At 43.4% G+C, this 23,193-nt stretch overlaps 1 protein-coding gene across 6 annotated transcripts in view; it reads right to left on the bottom strand.

Moving 5' to 3' along the window:
• Window positions 1-23,193, bottom strand: part of tspan9a (tetraspanin 9a) — a 155,427-nt gene that overhangs the window by 99,913 nt on the left and 32,321 nt on the right. For 4 of the 6 annotated variants that reach the window (XM_051073527.1, XM_018664421.2, XM_018664423.2 and 1 more), the window contains one exon: window positions 10,992-11,058. The exons of the other annotated variants lie outside the window; for them this stretch is intronic. The gene's annotated coding sequence lies outside the window, so the exon portion shown is untranslated. The remainder of the gene's footprint in view (window positions 1-10,991; window positions 11,059-23,193) is intronic. 6 annotated transcript variants of the gene reach the window in all.

Below are 23,193 nucleotides of genomic sequence, written 5' to 3' on the forward strand. Positions count from 1 at the left end.
ACTTCTAATCTGAGGGGGGCACTTTGCGTGAGCAAAATGTTTTTTTTTTTTAGCATTTAACTTCATGCTGTTCCGCCTTTGTTTCAAACACAGGAGAGCACTGCTCACATTGTTGGCAGCTATATTAACACTTTTTAAATGTTGCGGGTCCCGAGTGACAACTGATACTACTTCTTCATCTGTTGGTTTTCCAACAGAAAAACATGAAGTTCTGCTGGAGTGAAATTACTCTTTTTATTCCAGTAACATTTTTATGGATGAAACCTGCCCACAAATGGAGAGGCACACGAAACATTGTAGGGCTTGATCATGCAAATGTTCATGTGGTGGTTTGTGCAGTTAAGAGAGTTTGGTGAATCCAACATGGAATACTTGGATAAGTGACCCTATAGGCAAAACCTAAGACATTTAGGATAAGAAAATAAAAAATGTTCTTGCATGAGGTCCAGTGTTCTCATAAACATTTGTGAACAGCTTCCTATGCATCAATTCGACCCTTCTTTTTTTAGCTTTGTTGATTTTCTTAAATTGCTACTGATACTTCTAAAACCACAATATATTCTCTAAAACCCTATCTGTGTTTGGATGGAATTTTGAACTACACAAACAGGAGACCAAGAATGCAAACAGCACCATTATTTCAAACTTCCAATCACTGAAAGCAATATAAATAAAATATCCACATAATCCTGTCAACTCCTATCAATATTACAGCCCTTTAAAGTGAATGAATCTGCCTTCTGTCTAATGGGGGTCTGCTGAACTATCACCAAGTACGCCGGCAATGGACCTGTGTTAATGAAAAGCTATTAGCAGCATTCTCCATTTAAACAGCACAGGCCAAATCAATTTAGAGCATTTTATTCCATACGCCCAAGGCTTTGTATTTAATCCACTGCAAAAGCTGTTGCACCCTGTACTTGTTGCAGGTTTTCAGCTGCTTGTACCACTGTGGGGTATACAACAGACCAACGACAGCCAGAGGAGTGTTATTCAGAGAGAGAAAGAAAACTCTCATTAAGCATTCAAATGTCATGAGAATATATATATATATTTATATTTTGTAATGAACTCATGTTCATTGCTTTTTACACAGCATAAAATTTCTCCTCCTTGGGGGGTCAAGGACTTGCTCTATGAAAACATCAATTCATAAACATCACTCTCAGTCAAGATCTCTCAACAGTACAGGAGATTAGAGGAGACGAGAACAAAGTGCTCTCGGACGTGCCGCAGACGGTGCGTATGTGGAAACCAGCTGGAAACATCGGAGCCCCGCCACTGATCTCTGGCTGCTAAGTCAATCTAAAAGTCAAATACACTCACTCCTCTCTCTTAAATACTAATAAAGCAAATGTCCTCTGCTGAAACTATTCCCTAACACTGCATCCACAATGTGTTTTGCACGCGTCTGTGCACGTGCCTGATCTGTTCAAATGCAGCACAAATGATTACATACACAGGTGTGGCCGTCACTGCGCGTTGCTGCGTGCATGTATATGAGGGACCAGGTAGAGCACTGTTGCGGAGGAGACATCACGCTCATCAGGAGTGTGCAGTGCAGAGACCACACCAAGCCTGGACCCATGCCACTGAGCAGGTAGAGTCCATAAATCATTGTTCAGTCAGGCCAGGGACAGACGCAGACACAGACAGTCTCCACCTGCTGTAACACCACCCAGAACTCCCCTCACGACTGCCAACAGCTTTACATACACACACACACGCACAAGCACACACACGCTCACACACATATAATACGCCATGGTCAACAAGGATCTCACAACGACCATTGGGCCTGAATAGAAAAAAAGTGGTTTATGGGCCTAATGCAGACGTCAAGGGCATTGTAAGTTTTGATTTACGGTGGCCCTGTGGCTGGATTGTGATGTATTGCAGAGGCGCAGCGTTTTACATTGTGATGAATATTGCTTGGTGTGGGACCAGATAAATTCTGAGGACACTTTAGGGGGTGCTATATGCCAGGTACTCGGTCTTGAAGGTTGCCAGGGAGAAGCCAAACCATTATTTATAGAAATACCAGGACTTTTTTTTTTTTTTTAAGAAATTCATTCTTTAGCAAGCCATGAGCCATCACACATATTTTTAAAAGGGCAAAAAGGGAGGAGGACTCCTATAAAGGAAGAAAATAATAAGTCGACCAGGAAGACAGGAATACATGATTTGGAAAAGGTTAGAAACCAACAAAAAAATCACAATGGATTTCTCATGGCCAGCTGGTGTTTCAATTCCAATTTATGTGGCAGCTCATGGCAATATGGAGCACACACACTTCAAACTACAAAAAAGTCTGAAACTTGCCAATTGGTTTTCCCTCTTCTACCTCTCTTTCACTTCTCATCCCACTTCTATACCTCCAGTTCTCCCTTTCATCTCTCCCCTGTCTCTCCTTCACCATCAGCTCTAAGGGGACGTGAACAAATATGTTGGTATGCATGATGCTTCAACCAAGGCATTGGCATCGATGGAAGAACCTTGATGCGTTTGTGCACCAGAGAGACAGAGCAGTGGATGTGCATCATAAATCTAAATAACTAAAAAGTCCTTTTTTCAGAAGGTACGCATACGTAAGGAATGCTAAACACATGACTGACACTGATTGCCAAGCACAGGAATCTGTTTCCAAACATTATAAATCAACCATCACAGGTAAAGTGAGGCTGCAGTGAACTGCAAGCACCCGCCTCTCATGATGTATGTGTTCAGTAATGCACAGCTGCTTGTAGTCCGCTTATGTGGCGGAAGGCTCGTCGTGAGGAGGAGATGATGACGGTGCTTCCAGTTTAATGTCATAACATGTGGTAATCCTCTTAAGGCTGGGATAGTAGATGATCTCCAGACAAAGGGAGCCTTGCAAGGGACAAGCAAAGCCCACCATACCTTATCCCCATTACTCTAGTGCTTTCCTCCCTGATGGGGGCAGCTGCTCCCCCAACACTGAAATAACACAAAAAATTTATGCACATAAACAAATCTCTTAAGGTGGCAAGAGAGTAGGGCCTGTGAGCAGTTGTGTCTCATTGTGTGGACCATATACTGTAAATATGCTGGCACAAGCTTACCTGTACATATGTGTATATATATATATATATATATATATATATATATGCACACACATACATATATAAATATATAATATCTGTATATCTTTATATACAGTCTGTGGTGTGAGTGTGTGTGTGTGAGTAGCCCAGTGTCACTAGGACATTTGTCCATATTGTGCACCTTGTAATTTAAGCCCAATGCCAATGTTCAGTGCCAGTGACAGATGTAGTCTGCCTTGTGTAGCGGAAAATAAGGGTGTGGAGGTCGGGGGCTGGGCTGATGAGCGTGTAACATGTCTGACTTTCAGGCGGGGGACCACGGTTGAAGTCCCTTCACAAACCAAATTCTTTTCCTAACCTTAACCAAGTGTTTTGTTGCAACGTGTTCAGAAAGAACAGCAATTATCTGCACAAATTCAACCATTTGTGGAATCCATGGTGTTTCGCCCCAGATTTCGAGATGAGCCCCTCTTTGCCCCTGACATCACCAACCAGGTCAGCCTCCTTTTGTCATAGACTTTGCCTATGAGGTGAAGAGGTTGCCTCTGATCTCATTTGATCCTTGACATTAGTAGCAATATTCAAAAGCATCACTAAAAACTACCCATCTGCCATGCAGACCTCAGGGATTCAGAGCATGATCGCTTCAAACCCCCCCCCCCAAACACACAGACAACAATTCCAATCCAGAGAGCGATTAAAGCAGCCACAGACCTATATCACTACATAATCCCTTGTTTAAAAGAATTTCAGCATCTCAAATCACAACAGTGTCAACATCACCTCCAGGATGGCATTTCATGAAAGAAATCAAAGAGATTGTATCAGTTATTATTCAACAGTATTACATTTAGATACACGGTGGTGATACAGGTAAGCTTGTGCCAGCAATAAGATAAAAATATGAATATTGTGTCTATTGTCAGAGGATTACTGTGGAGGTGAGTGTACAATCAAACTGACAGTAAAAGGAACATGGAGTAAAGCTTTAGATGCAGGCGGGCTAAATCAACTTACAGTAAAAAGACATGAATGAGATTGATTTTTGAGGATGGCAAAAATTAATTAACTGAATGGATTAGAGATGTTTGCAATTGTCACATGTTCAGATATACACTGGGAGGCATAGTCTCACACACACACACAATTACACACACATGCCATTGGGGCTTGACAGGGGGCACCCCTACAGAAAAAATACCCTGGATCATTGGGGACTGAAACCTCACATTAATCCTTACTCACCCTTCCAGCCCTGCACATTAAACACCAGTCTGCCCTGCCAAACACACACACACACACACACACACACACACACAAATAAATCCACAGCACACAGCGACTCCATGGCGGCTGCCCCATCACCTCACCATGGCGACACACAGATCTGTTTAGACACCATGCAGAATTGTGACCCCCCTCTCCTCCTCTTACACACGCAGAGAGAGAGAGAGAGAGAGAGAGAGAGAGAGAGAGAGAGAGAGACATACATGTCTGGCTAAAAGACTTCTCTGCACTCTGCTACTTTGCCTACAAAGCTTAGAAAATCACTTTAAACATGGGACAAAGGAATGCATGAGTAGATTAGCATTCACCATCACAGAATGAAATGACTGTTTGTAAATTATGTCCGCTGGGAATTGTGAGCAGGACCAACACACAAGTGGATTTAAGGGGAAGAAAACACTTAGAAAATGTTGCAAACAGGTTACAGTCCAACACAGACGGAGTGAACAGTTATTATTTTATAACGAGATGATCAATGTTATTCACTTCATCCACCAGTGGTCATAATGGTATGGCTGATCAGTATATACAACTATAATTTTTTCCTAAGTCGGTGCAAGATTTCACTGAGTGAGGTTTAAAGTAATATTATAAGTAATATTTTCTCTAATCAATATTCATGCATTTCTGTGTCAAACAAATTATCTGTGTCATCATTGTTGATCCCTCTGTGGTTATTGAAGTTCTTACAAAAGACTCTTGCTCATCTCAGCCTTCTTTTCAGTCGATACCTCCCAGCAAGAGATGGTTTTGATTCAGTAACCCAGTGTGTAAAATGTACTATCTGCCTCAAAAGGAAGAAGCATTTTGTGATCAGTATTTGCTTCACAAAACTGCAGACTGTATCTGGCAGGATTATAAGCAGACAGATACAAGATTTTTTTATTTCAGCTAATTAGATGATTAGCTACAACAGAGGGGAGTATGAATTATAGGCTGCCTCCACTTGGGGACTGATGACATGTAAATTGAAGTACGTGAAAATATAAAAATTTAAAATACAACCTGCATGTGATTAAAGGCATGCAGACTAATATGCATACAGCTGTAATCACATGAAGTGTTATTAAGGGGAAGACATATACAGAGGGAATTGATTGAGTTACAGTATATAGCCACATCTATCACTGGGGATGTACTGGATAAATCATTTACATAAGAAATGGAAAACAGTGACTCATATGAAGCGCCTTAATTTTCCAATCCCAACTGAAGCTAAATCAAACCTCACACTCAGTTTTCATCTGAAATCTATTATTAAAAAAGTCCCACCTTACAAATGATTGATACTGTAACATTAAAACCAATGATGGTGGGCAACATGAAGAACTTATGCTGAGATAATTACAGCGATATGGACTGGGCTTCAAATAATCCAGAGATACTGAATGGATTTCAGTTAATGAATTTTATCTCAGTGCAGAAGATGTAATTTTACAGTATTTCTGAGTGCTGTATTCATGGTACGTCGTGGCAATAAATCAAACAACACCAAAGACTTCTACATTTTTCTTTCTTCATTAAAAATAATGTGGTTTTTGTACTAAAATATACTTTTTTACTATTGTGTAAGTCATGTCTTGTAAGGCTGTTTCAGGACAGTTTACCAAAGTGACAGCGACGTGACTATTTGGAGCAAACAACAACATACCTCCTTTAAACAGGAATTTCCATTTATCAACACAGTTTTCCAACTCAAGCACAAAAGGCACATGTGTCAGTGCAAATACAGGTCATTTATCCATTATGGGGATAAAAAGGTGACAGACAAACAAATACAAATGGGTCTCTGTGTATCCATTATTGGCACTCCTTGCTTTACGAGTCTCAGCAGGCTCCCACACTCTGAGGTTGGTGTCATGAAGCATTTAAACTGAAGCCACACAGAAACCCATCAGCGTGTTAAATGTGTGGTGGGAACAGATTTAGAAGATTTAGAGTAATGGAATAATCACTGTGAAAGAGCACGGCGGAGCGGAGTCATGCAAGACTAGTTGTGGCGACCTTGGATTTCATCAATACAATCAGCTGTGTCTATCTGGAAAAAAGCAGAGGGCTTGTTGCCTTTCAGACAACTTAAAATCAAAACCAATCTCAGTCGTGATTACAATGGATGGATTTTATACCGGAGGGCCTGTAAATGAAGACAACAACAATGAGGGAGCCTGAAAAAATAGAATGCAGACAGAAAGAAAAAAAAAAAGCACTGAAATCAGCTCAATTCGCTTCCTTATCTCAGCAAGAGATATTGTAACCTTTGAAGTCACTTTACAGTCATTATGAACAAAGCTGAGATATGTTCCACACATGATTATGATTTATTATTTGTCCCTAGGGCTATGTGCATGTGTGTAGAGCCTATACATGGCTGTTTATGTGTGTGTAATTTACTTGATGTGCATTGCTGTTGTATGCTGTCTGTGTGGTGTGTAATTGTGTTGTCACTGATGTGTAGAGAGCTGCTGGGAGAGAGAGAGACAGAGCTAGGTGTTTCTGATGCACGTGGGTGGCCATGGAGGTGAAAAGGTCAGCGCTGAGTGTTGTCTTCACCCACGGGTCCTAAAAGAGGATCTGTTTGTCTCAATCAACAAAGGCCATGGAGGAGTGAATAGGGGGTAGGCTTAGCACTCAACAGGCAGAACATAGACACACTCATGCTAACATACAAACTGTATCTTTCACAACTCTTATTTTATGCTTTTAGCCTCTTTCTGTCTGTCTACCTTTCTGGACCCCTCACCCCCTAACCCCCTCCCTCCCTCTATCTCTCTGACTGGGATTTGTGATCTAAGATCAGTGCGGTTGTAATGCCCTTCTCAGTAGACTGACAGATGATACAGCCTGCCCTTTGGGCTCCAGTCGGAATGGCTACAGATCAATACCCAAGCTGGCTGCCTGTCAGCATTCACACAAACATGCACACATGCTTGCACACACACACACACACACACACACACACACACAGAGGCATTCACGTGCAAGGCTAACATCAAAGCCCATCCGAGCCGGCTGGCATTTACCGGAACAGGACCTGGATGTGTGCAACACAGCAGGGGGGGACATTCCCGGGATAGTTCCCAGCTTACAGGAGCAAGATGACGGAGCTGTGGAATTCTGCTCACAGATTCCTTTTGGCTCCGTCAGTCTGTTAATTTAAGCAGTTTGAAGGAGATGAACTGGTTGACTGACTGGACAAAGCAACAGGTTGAAGAAACAATAAAGAGGTTGAAGTGTCTGTGAGGTGTGTGTGTGTGGCAGGGTGGCCCTTTGACATCTGTGGGAGAATTTCTGTGTGGTAATTTGTGAGTGACCTCATTGTGCTGTGGTGCTAACAGTGGTTTTGGTGCAGTGAAATCTACAGCTTTAAGTAAGGATTCATTCATTGAAATACACTACATGTAAAAAATACAAAATCTGTGTATAACATTGGGTTTATTTTATTTTTGTCAAGGAAATTTAAAAAAAACAGATTGAACTCACACAACATGTCTTTCTTAATAACTACAAGTTAATTAGAGTTAATAAGATTTGGAGATTTAATACTGTGACTGAATGAAAGGTTAATATAGATCTTTTTTTTGCAATAAGGCTCTGATGAGCTCTTCAACATCATGCTCCATTCAGGTGCACATGGGCAGAATAATTACCCACCTGGCTGGAGAAATTAGAAATCTCTCCCCCTACACTGTCATGTGCAGACACTGTTATTGCACCACTGCAATGGCATGAAAATGTTGTGAAATGTTTGTCAGTTGCAAACTAAGGAAAATGTTGTTTTTTTTCCCATTTATATTCATTCAGAAGAGCAAATCATCATATTGCCTTGTTATGAGATGATCGATTCATGCACCCCAATATGCAGACACACATGCAAACAGCTGCACATGTATACATAATGCTACATTATTTAGGCTGACAATGAAGTCTGTAGCAGGGGAACCAATTTCATGTCAAATGTGGGCTCTAAGAGACTGAAACTGAATTGCTCATATTTTCCAAATATACAGTGCCTCTCTCTGCACACCCTCATCATTCCAAACAGAACCAGTGTGCAGTGACCTATGCAAATAAACAGTGTCCAAGAGGGTGCCTGTATTGCAATCGTTCCATCTTGTATTGTGTCCCAGATCCTTGCAACAAAACAAAAATGAGAGATGTATAAATAATGCAGCCACAGATTTGATACTCAAAATAACACTGACACCTCCCCACACTCAACTTATCTGCCACCTCCCTCTCTCAAGCAGGCGGTAATTTATTGTCTCACACTGCCATAGCAGAGTCAATCAATAACCAATTAAAGACAGGCATATAGGATCTCCTGTGGCCACCAGTGCATGTGGTGCTGTTTGGCCAGGGAAATAAATATGTAAATGGTTCACTGGCAGAGTAGCATCAGTCAGTATCTTTCACCAAGCACAACAGGAGGCATATCAATAACACTCTCCACACACACACACACACACACACACACAGACACACCCCCAGTATGTTAACCTCCCTGTACCCTGCTGCAAGGCCACTAGTGGTCAGAGAGGCCCAAAGGAGTAGTTACCTCAGGCTGAAAGGTTGTGAGACATGCTTGTGTGTGTCCTTGGCTGTCAATATGACTGAATGGCCAGTTGGAGAGAACACTATTTAATCACACACACACACACACACACACACACACACACACAGAGCATAAATGTAATATTTATGAAAGAAAACCGAGGTATACACTGCTAAACAACCCTGCTTTCAAACGCTCCGTTGTTGTTTTTTGCCTAATTGCACATTTCATCACAGCCTCGTGGTCCCCCTCTTTCTCATTCCCTCTCTCCGTCTTTTTCTGCTGCACAGAAACTCTCTAAAGGCATCGATGGTGAGAAAAGGACAAGTTAGGATACAGCTGGTTCCAGAGATGTAGATACAAATTCAAAGCCACAGTAACGCTAAATATGTCAAAGACAAAGCAGCACTGTAAACAACAGACAATTGAAAATGCAATATTTTCCCTGCAGACAGCATTGCAAACATAGAAGGCGCTGAGGCTATCATCTGATTTAGCATTATCTTGTGCTGCTATTTAAATAATATATAAGCTTTGCTGTGCAAACTGTGAATCCTTTCAATGAAATACAAATGATCATAAAAATAATCACTTGTTAATCTTTTATTCACAATAGAAATCGTAGTTAAAGCTTACAGTAACATAGAATTGGCTTTATCACATTGCTATATTTTAGCAATTTAGTAAACTAATTTAATTAAAAATGTTTGATCTGTTACAAAAGAGTGTATGTAATCTGCTGCCAGTGCTTAATTAACTGAGGAAATCAATAACAAGATGGTGTTATTAACAACATTATTGACCCTTCAAGGAGAAATACTGTACAGTTGGTCATAAAAAAAGGATTTACTGAAATCAAGGCTACTTAAAACCATTAAAGTGTTAGTAGAGCTTAGCTGCATTGAACAGCTATAGAACCTGGCAGAGGCGGATTATAGAGTATAGTGGAGCACAGTTATTCAAAAACCGGACAATTTAGAGGTTCTTGTACTTTCTATTCAAGTATATCAATTTCATGCCACTTCATGCTTCTCCTCCAACAGCTATTGTTAATTTGTATGATAAATTGTAAAGTAAGACAAACTGGTATAGATTAACTGTTCTGTAGTACCTACACAAAGTTTTTCATATCAGTCAATTTCGATATTTACGGTGATAAATGTCGAATCATTATTTCTTTCAATTTAAATGCTGATTCCTGAAGGAAGGATGAAGAATTTAGCGGTTTTAAAATATTCATTATTGAAAGAGTTATCAGTCTCTCACATATGCACACAAACATATAGTGATCAAACAGCCTGCTGACTGTAAAGCCTGATGCAGGATGCTTAGATTTATGAGGGAACTGTGCACTGTGGGAGTGAGAGTGTGACATGCAACACACAAAACCTTGACCCCCTTCAATCTAAAACACCCATAAATAATCTCCTGCGCTGGAACTTAACACCTCGATACGGGGCCTCTTAAACACTCATCCCCTTGCATGAATAGTACCGTAGCCTCGCTCACTCTCTGCCCATCTCTGCGTTCTCTCGCTCCGCATTCCTCCTTCCACAGGCTCTGCCACCACAGGCGCCGTCAAAGAGCCTGACAGTTCAGCCCCGCTTTGATCTCAAGGCACAGGTTATCTGTTGCCCAGCTAATTTTAGTTAGCCACTTTAAGCCGCGCTTCTCTTTGAAGCACGGGTACCATGCAGCAGGGAGTTCTTGGGGTGGTTATCAATGTGCCCCCTGCCCTTTCAGAGAGAGGGATTCACCCTCACATCTATGGGGCGCAACTGTAATCTGGACAAGATTATCCACCTTGCTACATCTGTATCCTAATCAAGCCTGAGTGCAGAACTATCCCAGGTGTGACAGTGTGGGCTGAAATTAAAGAAAATCTTTGAATTAATGTGAGCTAAAGTGCTTTTCCATCTAAGGGGGCTTGTTGAATAAACAGAGCAATACACAAGAGATGTTTTGAGGAGGAGTGCTATCAAATCCTCCTGGGTAATTAGAGGCTCTCAGTTTCATTTTGCTGTGATGTTAACAGATTGTCATAGCAGATGGAGGAAGGGTGTGGCAGGTGAAAGCAGAAATCTTACCTTTCCTAGGAGGGCGAGAAGCAGAAGAGAGAGACTGTCAGCACCTCAGGCTGGGGAGGTCACAAGTCTGTCAAAACAAACAGTGGATCAGCTAGTTTCCGGTTCTACTGTCAGTGAAAGATTGTGTTGGGAATATAGTTCTTCTTCTTTTCATGTATTTACCCCTCCATTTACCAGTGAGCACTCTCTACAAGCTTGTTTTCCCTACCTCTACTTCACACACTCCCATGAATTATAATGTCCTGGAGTAACAAGCTTATTCAAACAATAAAACAGGAATATAAAAACTCAGGTTTGTATCTGACCAGCCTGGAGTAGTTATTAAAATTTGAAGCGTGTCCACAGTGCAACCTGGGGCACAGTGTGTTTACAGCACTTTACACAGCAGTACACTAAAGTTGTCTCCCTGTGATTTTACCGAATGGTTGGCCAGCTGGTCAAGACAATAAAGCCCTTAGAGTGTGACCTTGCATGCTGCAGCAGAAAGCGGACTGACAATAGGAACAAGGGGGCAACATGTTGAGGAGAACGGGCGAGTCTGGAAAGCAAATACGTCCGTCCATTTCACACCTATGTAGCGGCGCACATATGCAATTCTCTTTTTTATCTTTCTGGAGAGCGAGTCTTTGTCAGGCACACTACTGAGATCAAACACACACAGGTGTACAAAAAAGAAAAAACACTCATGGACACAGTGCTGCACAGAGCCAAGGCAAGGTACAGAGAATATCAAAGCATTGCACTCGCTCTTCAGCATGAATGATGGTGCTCCAGGAGCACCTTCACATGAGAAGAGCAGGAGGTGTCTGCAGGCTGATTTAGCGCCTCAATCTAATACAAGAGGGGTCACTTTTCTGCCCCCACAGGATGACTTACGAGGGCACAGCCGCTGCTTTCATTTCCATTTTATTGAGAGGAATGGTGGCTAAAGTTTCCCTCTATCTGTCGCAGAGGCTGTAGCATAAGCTCACCCCCGGAAAGACAATGGCCAGCGCTAGTGCCAAAGGGGCTATTTCTGTATGGCAATGTCATGTTCTCCACAAGGATAGTGGCATTAGTTCAATGTGTCTTCAATTTCCAGCACAATCTACTGAAGGTTTAGCTTTCTGAGATTTGAGCTGAAAGGGTAGTGCATACGCTGGAGACGGTTTTGAGCTGGGGGACACTGCAAAGTCAATGTCCATTCAAGCACAATGTCTGAATCTTCTGAGCCTGATTGATAAGGAACAATGAGTGCTCACACTGTATCTCACCAGTCAGGGGTGAACCTTACTACACCACTCAGGACTGTCTTACTCTGCCCCCCACCCCACCCCCAACACACACACATCCTTTCAGAAACCTCTTTTCATTACAAACACATTTTTCGCATAAAGGATTTAAAGATGAGGACAAGACAGAATGAATTGGCTTCAGGGTTTTCAATTTCTATCAAAAGATACAACGTCAAAAAAACCTAAGGTCAGACATGGAGTGAAAAGCACTGTGTGGCTGAGTGGGCAGGCACAAGAGAGAGAGAGAGAGAGAGAAAGAGAAAGAAGGTAAGTAGTGAGAGGAGAATGAACGTAATGTTTGTGTGCGAGTGTGGCAGGAGGTGAGCACTGGCAGATAATGGGGAAACGGAGAGATAACGAGGGGAAGAGAGAAAAAAACACAGTGATCAATAGAGCGAGAACGTGCCAACCGCTGTACAGAATGAAAGCAGAACAAACCAAAGAGTGACACAGTCGGCAAAAACAAGACAGTTTGTTCCTCCCATTAGCGGGCAAAATTAATTAGGGTTCCATTGACGCACTGTGTAACAAGACAAATATAATTACATTACATCATTACTCCTCATCATTACAAGCTCGCCTCCTTCCTGTTCCCTGGAGGCCCTGCATACAGCCAACTGGACAGCTGACTCTAAACAGTGGCCATGGAAAAAAAAAAAAGAAAAGAAAAAAAAAAGATGGCTGTCAGCATTCATTTAGCAGGACCCGGGAACAACATTTCCACAGTATGTCACGCTCAGGAGATAGATGTTGGTTTCTGGTCATCAGGCATCATACAGCACAGTTAGTGATGTTCCTATGGCTATAAACAGACTGTAATTTGGCTTGAGATGTGATCACTCACTCCCTGTGAGCTATATTTACCATCTGTGGCCCGTTACCCCAGTTTTTGTCTGCATGCAGCATGTAGAGCACGTGTGTGTGGGTGAATGTGCGCAGTGAGATCCTGCGGCAACCACGATGATAGCTAGCTTTCATCAGAGACATATGTGACATTGTGTTTTATACTGTGGACACAAGCGAGTCCTCTCAGCAGCATTGTGGGTGTTGGCATGTTAGCATTCAGACACAGTTCTTCAAGATCCGACAGGGGAGGAAAGCTGACCTTGGCATTCCGACACACAGTCCTCTGTTCTCGAGGCTGACACAAATCAACTACATTAAAAAAAAGAGAGATTTAAAGTCAAAGGAGGACTTCAGGCTTTCAGATTGTTATAGGATTTTTTTTTTTTACAGACTGGGAGTACAATATGCGGCCTTGTCATGAGAGACAGCGAAAACAAATAACCTTGTTTTAATAAGAAAGCAGGAGGAGAGGCGTTGAAAAGCCATTGCTGTGCTGTGTGTGGTAATGGGGTATCATTTGTCTCATGGGAGAGAGCAGCGCCCTGCAGCTGTGGCTGTATACAGAGCTCACACAGCTGTGAATGAGGCAGTGTCGGCCAGCGCTGGCAAACATCGCCAAGTCAGCGGAGAACGGCTGGCTTTCCCTCTTACTGAGGAAGACAAGTGTTCACGAAACACAGCGCTGCCGGACAAGCCTGCAGGCATTATACCATTACTGTGTAGCATGGCTCTGGATAATAAGAACATTCAAGATAAAATGTTTACATAAAGGGTTTTTATTAAGAGAATTTAGACAGTCACATAAATGGACACAGTTGGCTAACAGTACCCCTGGAGGCTATGCCGCAGACTTGAACTGATTGGACTGATTTCAGGAAGTATTTAGGAAGGGATGCCAAAAGTCCAGTTGCGGCACATTCACTGAAATTAGTGTGAATCAGGCTGTTTTGCCTTTTTTTGTGAGTTCTGATGTGCCTCTATGAATCATGCCATCCTAGGTTTAACACCCTGTGAGGATTATGAACAACATGCTGCAGAGAGCATTCCATCCACTCCACACTCAGTCTGCTTTTCTAGCACAAACGCATGAATTGAGACACGACAACGCTTAATCTCTGTTCCATATACAGTCTGGGTAGGGGACAGCGAAATTGAAATGACAGGACGTGGAACGAAGCACATCCTGGGAAAATGAAGGTATCACTCCTTCAGTCTATAGAGCTGACAGGCTATTGATTGTTCTTCGGCTAAGCCTCGAGGTTCAAATACATGTCTCACCAGTGCCTCACAGCCCGGCATGAGTGTATCTGTGTATGAAGGTAGGTGTAAGAAATCTTGTGTGTACTGTAGTTGCCATACTGCTGACTCTGCTGTGTTAACACAGCCCTAACGGTAATCCAAAAGACCATCATCTATATAAATGACTCTGCATACCTTCCCCCTCCTCTTCCTTCTATCTCTCCTTCCCTTCTCTTTTTTCCTCCATAGGACCAACAGCTGTCCCTCCATATCTGTCTTCTCAGATCAATCTCTTTCCACCATCATTCCTGTATCCTCTCCTCTGCCCATGACAAGGTTTCTCAGGCCAAAGCCTCTCAACAGTTAAGTGCTGTCCGGTCCTAATCCTGCTCTACAGTGCTGAAGGGGAGAAAACTTCGCTCTGTCCAAATCCTCGACAGCTGCATCGGTAAGACCCGACTCTCAGCCCCCTCGTCTCTTTGCATTGTGGCCGTGCCTCGGTCTCACCCAGTTTTGCCTCTTCACGCCTTTGCTCACAGTAGGGACGGACATGCATGGAGGGCATGACGCCTCTGCCCGGGAATGCTGGAAAGGTGCCAAAGCAGATCCCCTTCCATTGAGTGTACAAGCAGCGTGGATGCTTGAGCTAACACACGCGGCCATGCAACATGCACACACACACACACACACAAACACACAGCTCTTCTGGCACCACTGGGATGTGAAAATGAAAAACGGAAAACAGGGGGTTCTCGGGCCGGGCACATGGCTTAATTTTAGCTCCACTTTTCTTTACCCTACTGTAAGCCCTGTATGGGAGGAAACAACTTTCTTCAGAAATTTGCATGACTAAGGCGTAGGTACTGATCAGAGTGAATTGCTGTGTAATTTAAGACGGTGGGCGGCTTGGCCATGCTCTGATTGCAGGATGTGTGTGGAAGTTAAGCTTGGGGGGGGGCTACTGTAGGCTATGGCAGCGAGCCAAGCTCTGTGGCATTGCTGAATGATGAGATACATGCCTGAAGGTTCCTGCAGAAGCTGAATTATAAGAGGCAAGACAGAATTCAATGGATAGCTTCAACCATGCAATTACTCTCTACATGGAGAGTGAAAAAAGCTGTCAGCATAGCTACAGTACAGAGCCCATCTTCAATTGGAAACAGAACAGAGAGAAAATAGAGTTTGGGCTGTCAAGGTGATTGCAATAATGTGCTTGTCTCCATTTAACCTGCTGGTACATCTTCAAAGTTCCATTCTGTGTTTTCATATATGAATAAAGCAGTCACCAACTTCTAGAGTTCATTATTTCACCTTGAGTCACAATTCATCAGCTCTTCTTTAACACATATTTTAGATGACAATAACTGCCTCTGCACATTCATTCCTGTTGTGTATTTTGATGTTGCCTACATCACCCCCAGCACCCACCCACACCCCACACACACACACACACACACACACACACATATATGCTGTTGCTGTTAGAAAAGAGTTCAGGGGTCAGATGTGTGCCAAGGTTCGCGGTGTTCCGGGGAGGAAGAGTTATGGCAGCTCGGCTCCATCTCATCAGCCCGAGTGTCAACTCGCACAGCATCATTTATCTGTGAGAGCCTCGCCCCTTGAACACACAACGCCGTGGGTGGGTAAATCACCAGTGCGGCTACGCTACTTTACCACTTAAGCTTCAAAGAGATGACTGTAGAATGGGCCGCAAATTGAGCTGATAAGAAGTATGGGCCACTGCCAAACGTACATAATATAGCTGGTCAGAGTAATATTAATAAGGTCATTTTTTTTCTCTGTATGTGAGGTGTGTGTGTGTGTGCGTGTGTGTGTGTGTAGTATTGCTGAATTTATGTGGGCTCCTTCACACAGCCAAGAACTGGAGATGGATGGGGCCATAGGAACGAGATTAAAATTAAAATGAGCCAATTAAAAAGCTCCTGGTCCAGCAAGACTCCCACAAAAAAAAAAAAGCTCCAGACACAAACAAGGACAGGGAATAAAACTTAATGGAACAGAGATTTTCATGGTTAACTGGCTTGACAAATTGGTTAAAAACATTTCACAGCTTTATCTGCAACAGTTCTCTACAATAACCTTTTGTTTATAGGAGACACGCTCGCCCTTCAAAACTGTCTTGAGGTTTGGGTTTACAGCAGAATGTGTAGCACCCGTGGAACAGATGGCTATCACATTGGGAAACATGTGGCAAAGAGAAAACGAGAGTTAGAAGAAGAGGGAGATGCTGTATGGTGGCCCTTGGGCAAGCTTGTTGTGATTATAGACAATTAGGCTCTCATTGGGCAAAGAAAGGAAAACAAATGTTCAAGCATTACGGGTGGCCTGTGCGCCCTACAGCAAGGTTCTGCTTTGTCATCGGGACGGCAAGAGCTGCATTAGTGCTAAATGCCTTTCATTCTCCCATTTTTTTGACACTTAGGGTGAGCACGCACTGCAATCCAATTCCACTGCCCTGCAACAATACAATCTTCTGAAGCTTATAACTGTATATTTATGTTAAGACAATGCCGGAGAAGATGTTGATATAGCAGTTTGTGATTTTGTAATGAGTCTGTATATTTAAGGGAGCAGCAAACATTGTTGGTGCACCTTAAAAATTTTGTTCCTACATATCTCAAGGTCATGTGTGTTTACAATAATGACATCCTGTAAGATAAATATTTTTGTTTTCAGGTAGTTTTCATCCTTTTTTTCTTCTCCCCTTAATTCTCCATGGTCTCAGTGTCTGAGATGAGTTTATGTGTGGGAGTTAAATAAACAGATGGACTCAGAGGAGGGATGCAAAATGCAAAATAAATCACAAGGAAACAGAGAAAAAGAAAAAGTTAAGGCAAGAGAAATAGACAAAGTTTTTATATCAGTAGAAATTTGCTGCTCAATGAGAGGATGTCCACATTCATAAATCCTGTTCTCTGGAATCATTTGTATGGAACTAATGCATGCTGTACATGCCTGATATATACCATATGCTCATTCTACATGCATCATGATTCATCAATTATGCAGCGTTTTGTACAACCCCCGCACTATTGAATGAATTCAACAGCTATACAAATGTACAATACAAATAATCGCAGACCTGTACTCCCACAGGGGAGGTTTGCAAGCCTGCAGACTGCTGATGACAAACTGTTAGCTTGTCTCGAGCTGCAGATGTTGATTCAAACCCTCTCTCTTTACCGCCATCCCACTGCCAGGTTCCCAGTGTCAAACGCCAATTTATCCCACGCAATATTAGCTGGCACAGGTGACAGTTTGCCTTTATTTTCACATATTTAATGCCAACTGTGAAGCAACAACATCCAGTCCTATAATAGACCCAACACCCACCCCAAGCCTCTTGTCCCATCCAGCAATTGTACCACTAATCGTTAGTGCCATGTTCCCTTGTAGCCTTGTAACTTGGATTTAATCTAGTTTGCCTGCATTAATGAAGGCCTAAAGCTTAGGACAAACTGAGGCCAGCTGAAACAGATAAAGACTGAACAAACCACACAAAAAGACTTCTTCCTCTAACTTACATGTTGGTGGAAGCATGTTTTAATTTTTGTGAGTAAAATACACTAGACAACGCAATGAACAACTGGTCAGTAACAAGTGGAGTTCTGGTAATAGACGACCTCTGCAAATCCCATGAAAATGTCAACTGTTTTTGTTCCAAAGCAAACATAGAAGGCAACCAGCAGCTTGCGTTGTTTATCTGCAGTGCAATTTGCACTGAAAAGGCCAAAAAAGGAAGGGGAAAAACTTGGGGATGAGTGAATTGGAAAACTGAAGAAGCCTTATGGATGTGGGGTGTGATGCCCTAAAGTATCTACAACCAAGTCCAGCTGACCTTAATGCAACCCCTTCTTGGACAACCATGACCTGGATAATTGAGAATCTTCAGACATGTATAAAATGAAGCCAATTTCAGGTAAAGCAGGTTTATTTACCTGTGCAACTCCCTTGTGGGGCACACAGCAGTAACATAATCAAAAAAATCTTTATGAGAATGACTGGCAGCAAGTGGATTTGAAGATTTTAGGATGGAAAATCTTTACATATCGCACACAAACTGACCCAGACTGTAACAGACAGTCATCAAGACTAAATCATATTTGTAATCTGCTCAACAGTCGTGATGTGTGTCCCAGCCTCAAGGTATAGTTTTTACAGTTTATGTAAGAAAGTGTCTGGAAGATTCCTTGGAATGCAGGTCCTGTTGATCCTCACACCCAGCTGGATGGGGAGATTTAGGGCTGCAGAGCTCCTCGATGCTGGACAAATCCCAAAGTACTCAACCTTTCCCCAAGGTCCCGCTTCAACACATAATCTCTCAGTTTTCTACTCTGCAAGCTCGCCATACCTCTATCCCCTGTGGCTCTGGCCAACCATGACTCTAATGCACAAGAGAAGGGTTAGAGTCTCAGGGGAGTCATGAAAGCAGATTATCACCTCAGCCAGTAGATAAACAGCGGCCATCGTGTACAATCATCACCAGAGGTTTGGATTGGATCCAGTTCTGATGTCCTCGGTGAGTGTATGCGTGCCTACGGGGCTAGGTTGTCTGTGTGGATGCGGTTTGCCTGTTCCCCACAGACGCCATGCCAAGTTGGCCCAGTGGGCTCTTGCTGTTGATCCTCTGTCCTGGTCCTAAAGGAATTTCCTTCCTGATCCAGCGTGCAATCAGAGGCATCTGTGGTGTCCACTTTGCCAGAATTCTTCCCAACACCCCCCCCCAGCACACATACACACACAGACATGCTACAGCATCTGTTAGGGACACACTCATGCCAGGGAGAGGTGCAGCTGTGCACCCATCAACCCAGGCACACACATTTTTGGAAACACACTCACCACAGATCAGTGCATACAGGGAACTGGGAAGTGAACGAGTGCCTCACTGCCACTGTGGTGAGCTGTCAGCACCCGTGACCTAACAAAATCCACCTCATCACTGACAAAGGCATATCATCACCAGTTGGCAGAGTTCACAGCCTTCTGTTCTGCTCAGCTCAGGACTTCAAACACCGCCTGAGATTCCAAAAATCTCAGACATTTGAGGTATGATTGATTCAATTTGCCTTGGAGAGGACATTTCATACTTTTGAAGGAGCCTGTTCACGTACAGATTTTTGAATCAAATGCGCCAACAGTTCTGATGTGAAACCGAAAGATAAAAAAAATGAACATGCAGAACCACAACCCCTGTGCCCTACCTTCCCTGACAGGGTGACAGAATAAGTGAGAAATAGATGAATAGATTCTGGATGAACGACAGGAAACATCAGCCTGACATGAGATGTGGTATTAGCAGCTCATATCCTTCATGCTAATTTCCAGAGAGTCTGTCTGTTCTGAGTAATGCCATACTGGAATTATTGCTGATAAAACCGCTATTATTTCATTTCTCTCCCCAAGTTTTAAATTAAGGTAATAGACAAGCTGCTGGTACAGTCTTAGAGAATTAAAGTGGGGGCCGAATGAACAGGGAGGAGGGGGGTATGATAAGTGCGGACAGGGAGCAGTGAGCAGCAGATGAAATATGTGCACGGAAAACATAATTACCAAAAATGGCTGTTACACACTCCTATCCCGCTGCTGTGCAGAGGACAAAACCCCACAACAGACACAGTCAAACACAGATACAGCAGACTAAAGCAATCCAACAGTTTCTTCTCTTAATGCTCTATACATCCTGAGAGGGGATTATGTGCACAGCTAGCAGCTATAAAAAGACCTTTCACGCGGTTTTGCAGCAGCACTACAGGGCACGGACAAAGTGTTGAGAGAAGAAAACAACACACATTGATCACTATTTCACCCACGTTGCTTCATTTCACAGAGAGTAGCTCTGTCAAAGCCCTGTGGTCCAAATAAACTCCAGAGCTCCCTTTATTTAACAACCTTTACAATCTCCCTTTGACAACAGGTGTTGAAAGGCAGCATGTAGATTCTCCTATCATGGATTTCTTTTCTGCGTGCAATTTTTTGTGTCTGGTGTGCAGACACAGGGTAACGCCAATGTGTGACAATGCACGCCCATGCCTGCCCCCAAGTTTGTGAATGTGTGTGTGTCTGTGCATATGTGAGCATCTTGGCAGTGTTCTCAAGACCCCCCCCCCCACCTACCCACCTACCATCTCCACAAATCCCTCCTTCCCAGCTGAGGCAGGGGGACAAGGCCCTCCTCTCCCCTCTCCTCCTCCAGGCCACGCTAGGCAGGAAAGAAAACGCTGCCAACCCCAGGTGTCAGGCATCCGCTCGGCACTGTGTCAGCAGACACGGGAGAATGTGAGAGGAAAGATGAAGTGCATGCAGACAAGAGTGAAGGATTTAGGAGAGGGGGAATTTAAGAGCAAGAGCAAAGCGTGAAAGCTGAGGTAAAAACAGCACAAACCAGGAGAAAGTTAGGTGAGAAACGGGCTCAAAGGGAGAGATTCAAGAAAGAGAGGAAATTGAGGGCAAGTGGCAGTGAAGTTAAAGGAAAATGTCCTCTGTAAGTATAAGGCAGTCTACAAAGGGGAAAGATATATGTGACCTTTGACATGTAATGGGGTGCGCTACGCACCAAAGGCAGACCCGGAGGGTTTTAACTGCTCTGGACGGACATCTTAAGTCTGCCCTCTCAAAACAAACTGACACAGTCACACCCGCTGAACCCTCCACAGGGACCGCCATGAGTCTGTAAGTCTTCCCCTACAAATGGACAATTGGACTTGATATGAATTCACAAAGCACCAGCAGGCTACACTAAATAAGAGAATCTTGAGTCAGACTGCAGAGCAAAGACACATGGGAACAAACGCTTTCCGGCATTGTTATTTCCTAGCTGTGTGTGTGTGTGTGCGTATTAGAAGGACAATTCCTGCCTGATAAATTGCAGACGCACATGAAACATCGGGCTCCTTGCCATTTGTTCTGTCTCCCTCAAGTCTCTCAAAAGATCTTGGCATTATTTAGGGTTTGCAGTTGATAAGGGCAGAAATGAGATATAGCCTGAGGAAGCTTGTTTTGGCAGGCACATTAATAGTAGAGACACTACTGGTCGGCCTGATGGTACAGATCAAAATTGGAAAGTGGAAAAAAAGAAAAAAAAAATCATCGGACAAGATTGAGGGGAAGAAGATACAAGAGGATAAGAGGGGAATTCACTGCGGTAAGCTTGATAGATAACAGTAAATTGGGGAGTACCACATGTTTGAGGTCCGGTGACTCAGAACTACATCATTTGATGATGAGTGTCGTGCAGGCAGCCGGAGAGAAAGAGAGAGACATTCATCCACTTCTGCTGCCCTGTGACTGGGGGAAATCCAGTTCTCAGGCACGTCCACACATCATCACACAACCTGTCTCGTCTTGCACTCTCTCTTCCTCACTCTACCCTCATCTTTTTACTATCCATTCGCAAAACGAGTAACAGGATAAGACAATTCCACAGAGACGACACATTTCAAGCCCTCTTTCTTAACGCCCCCATCTCTGTGGTTCTTATTTATCAGTGCGCTGACAGACACAGTGAAGAACAGAGATGTCTGGATCCTCTCCCTCTTATGGCTAAATCATATTGTGGATGGGACAGGTCCTCTCCCGCGGCTTTGATCACCCCTCGAGGATTGACAGAGTGACTGATGGGCCCCAGTCAGCCCCGCTGCCTATTCATCTCCTGGCAAGAGGAGGACAGGAGAGAGAGCAGAGAGAAAGCAGGCCAAGAAACAGATTCATAGCGAGACCGTAAGCACTTTTAGTTTTCGTATGTGGGAGTCTGCAAAGACGGAGGTGGCTTGCAGCAGAGGATTTTTTAATGACACGCTTCATGGCTTCGATTTTAATGTGCCCCGCTAATTATGATACTGCCATGTTAGCCTTTTCCAAGCCATTCCATGTAATGAAAGAGAGAGAGATGGAGAGATAAAGGAAGAGAGAAGCAAGGGTACTGCATACTATATGTGAGTGTCATTCCAGACTGTCGCTCAGCGAGAGGTAGTGATTAATTAGGTACCTTGCCGTCTCCCTAGCACCTGGCCACTGTTTGTCCTGGTGACCACTACGTCTCTCCGAGCTCCAAGGGGGCTCTTGAGAGGGATTTAGATATACTGTTCTGTGCAGTATCATACTTGGGACTGACTGTACTTTCTCCAGATGTGCATGTTTGTGAACATGTATGTGTATGGGGAGTGTTTTTCTCATCGAAAATTCTCCTGGGTGATAGTATGTGAAAGCCTCAGGGAAGTATACCTGTTGGAGCCATTAGAAAGAAGAAATAAAATGAATGCAAAGATGACTTATGGAGACAGGAAATGTTCTCAGAGGTCTAAGGTTTGGCCAGTAACAACCTATTAGAGGATCTCCTGAATGGCAATTCAGCGTAGAACCCAGAGCATAAATCACCGTGTTATAAATATCCATTAAAAAACCATACAATAGTGGCCCCCAGATGGTAGGGAATTGTATTGCCACAGTACATAACATGTGTGTGTTTTGAAGGAGGACTGGTCTGTATTTGTTGTGGGTGTCACTAACGCAGTTATGGGATTCTATGCATGACAGAGATGAAAGAAGTGTCGGGTGCATGATGACAGAGGGTGCACACTGAATAAAGGCTGACTCTAAGTGTCAGGATCGGTCCTATCCCTCATCACTCACAGCCCACTTTCTCTATGCCGCTCTCCGCAAAATGCCAGGTCTCTTCTTCCACACCTGAGCGCTTAGCTTTAATGCATATTAATACTCTGTCTGGCACTGACACATAAGCAGAGATTGAGGTCCAAACTGTTAAAAATGAGAGGGAGGTTTGCATCGAAAGCCTCATCCCTGTGTAAAACAGGCTTACGCCT

Source organism: Lates calcarifer, linkage group LG10 (assembly GCF_001640805.2).
Source record: "Lates calcarifer isolate ASB-BC8 linkage group LG10, TLL_Latcal_v3, whole genome shotgun sequence".
Lineage (NCBI taxonomy): Eukaryota > Metazoa > Chordata > Actinopteri > Centropomidae > Lates > Lates calcarifer.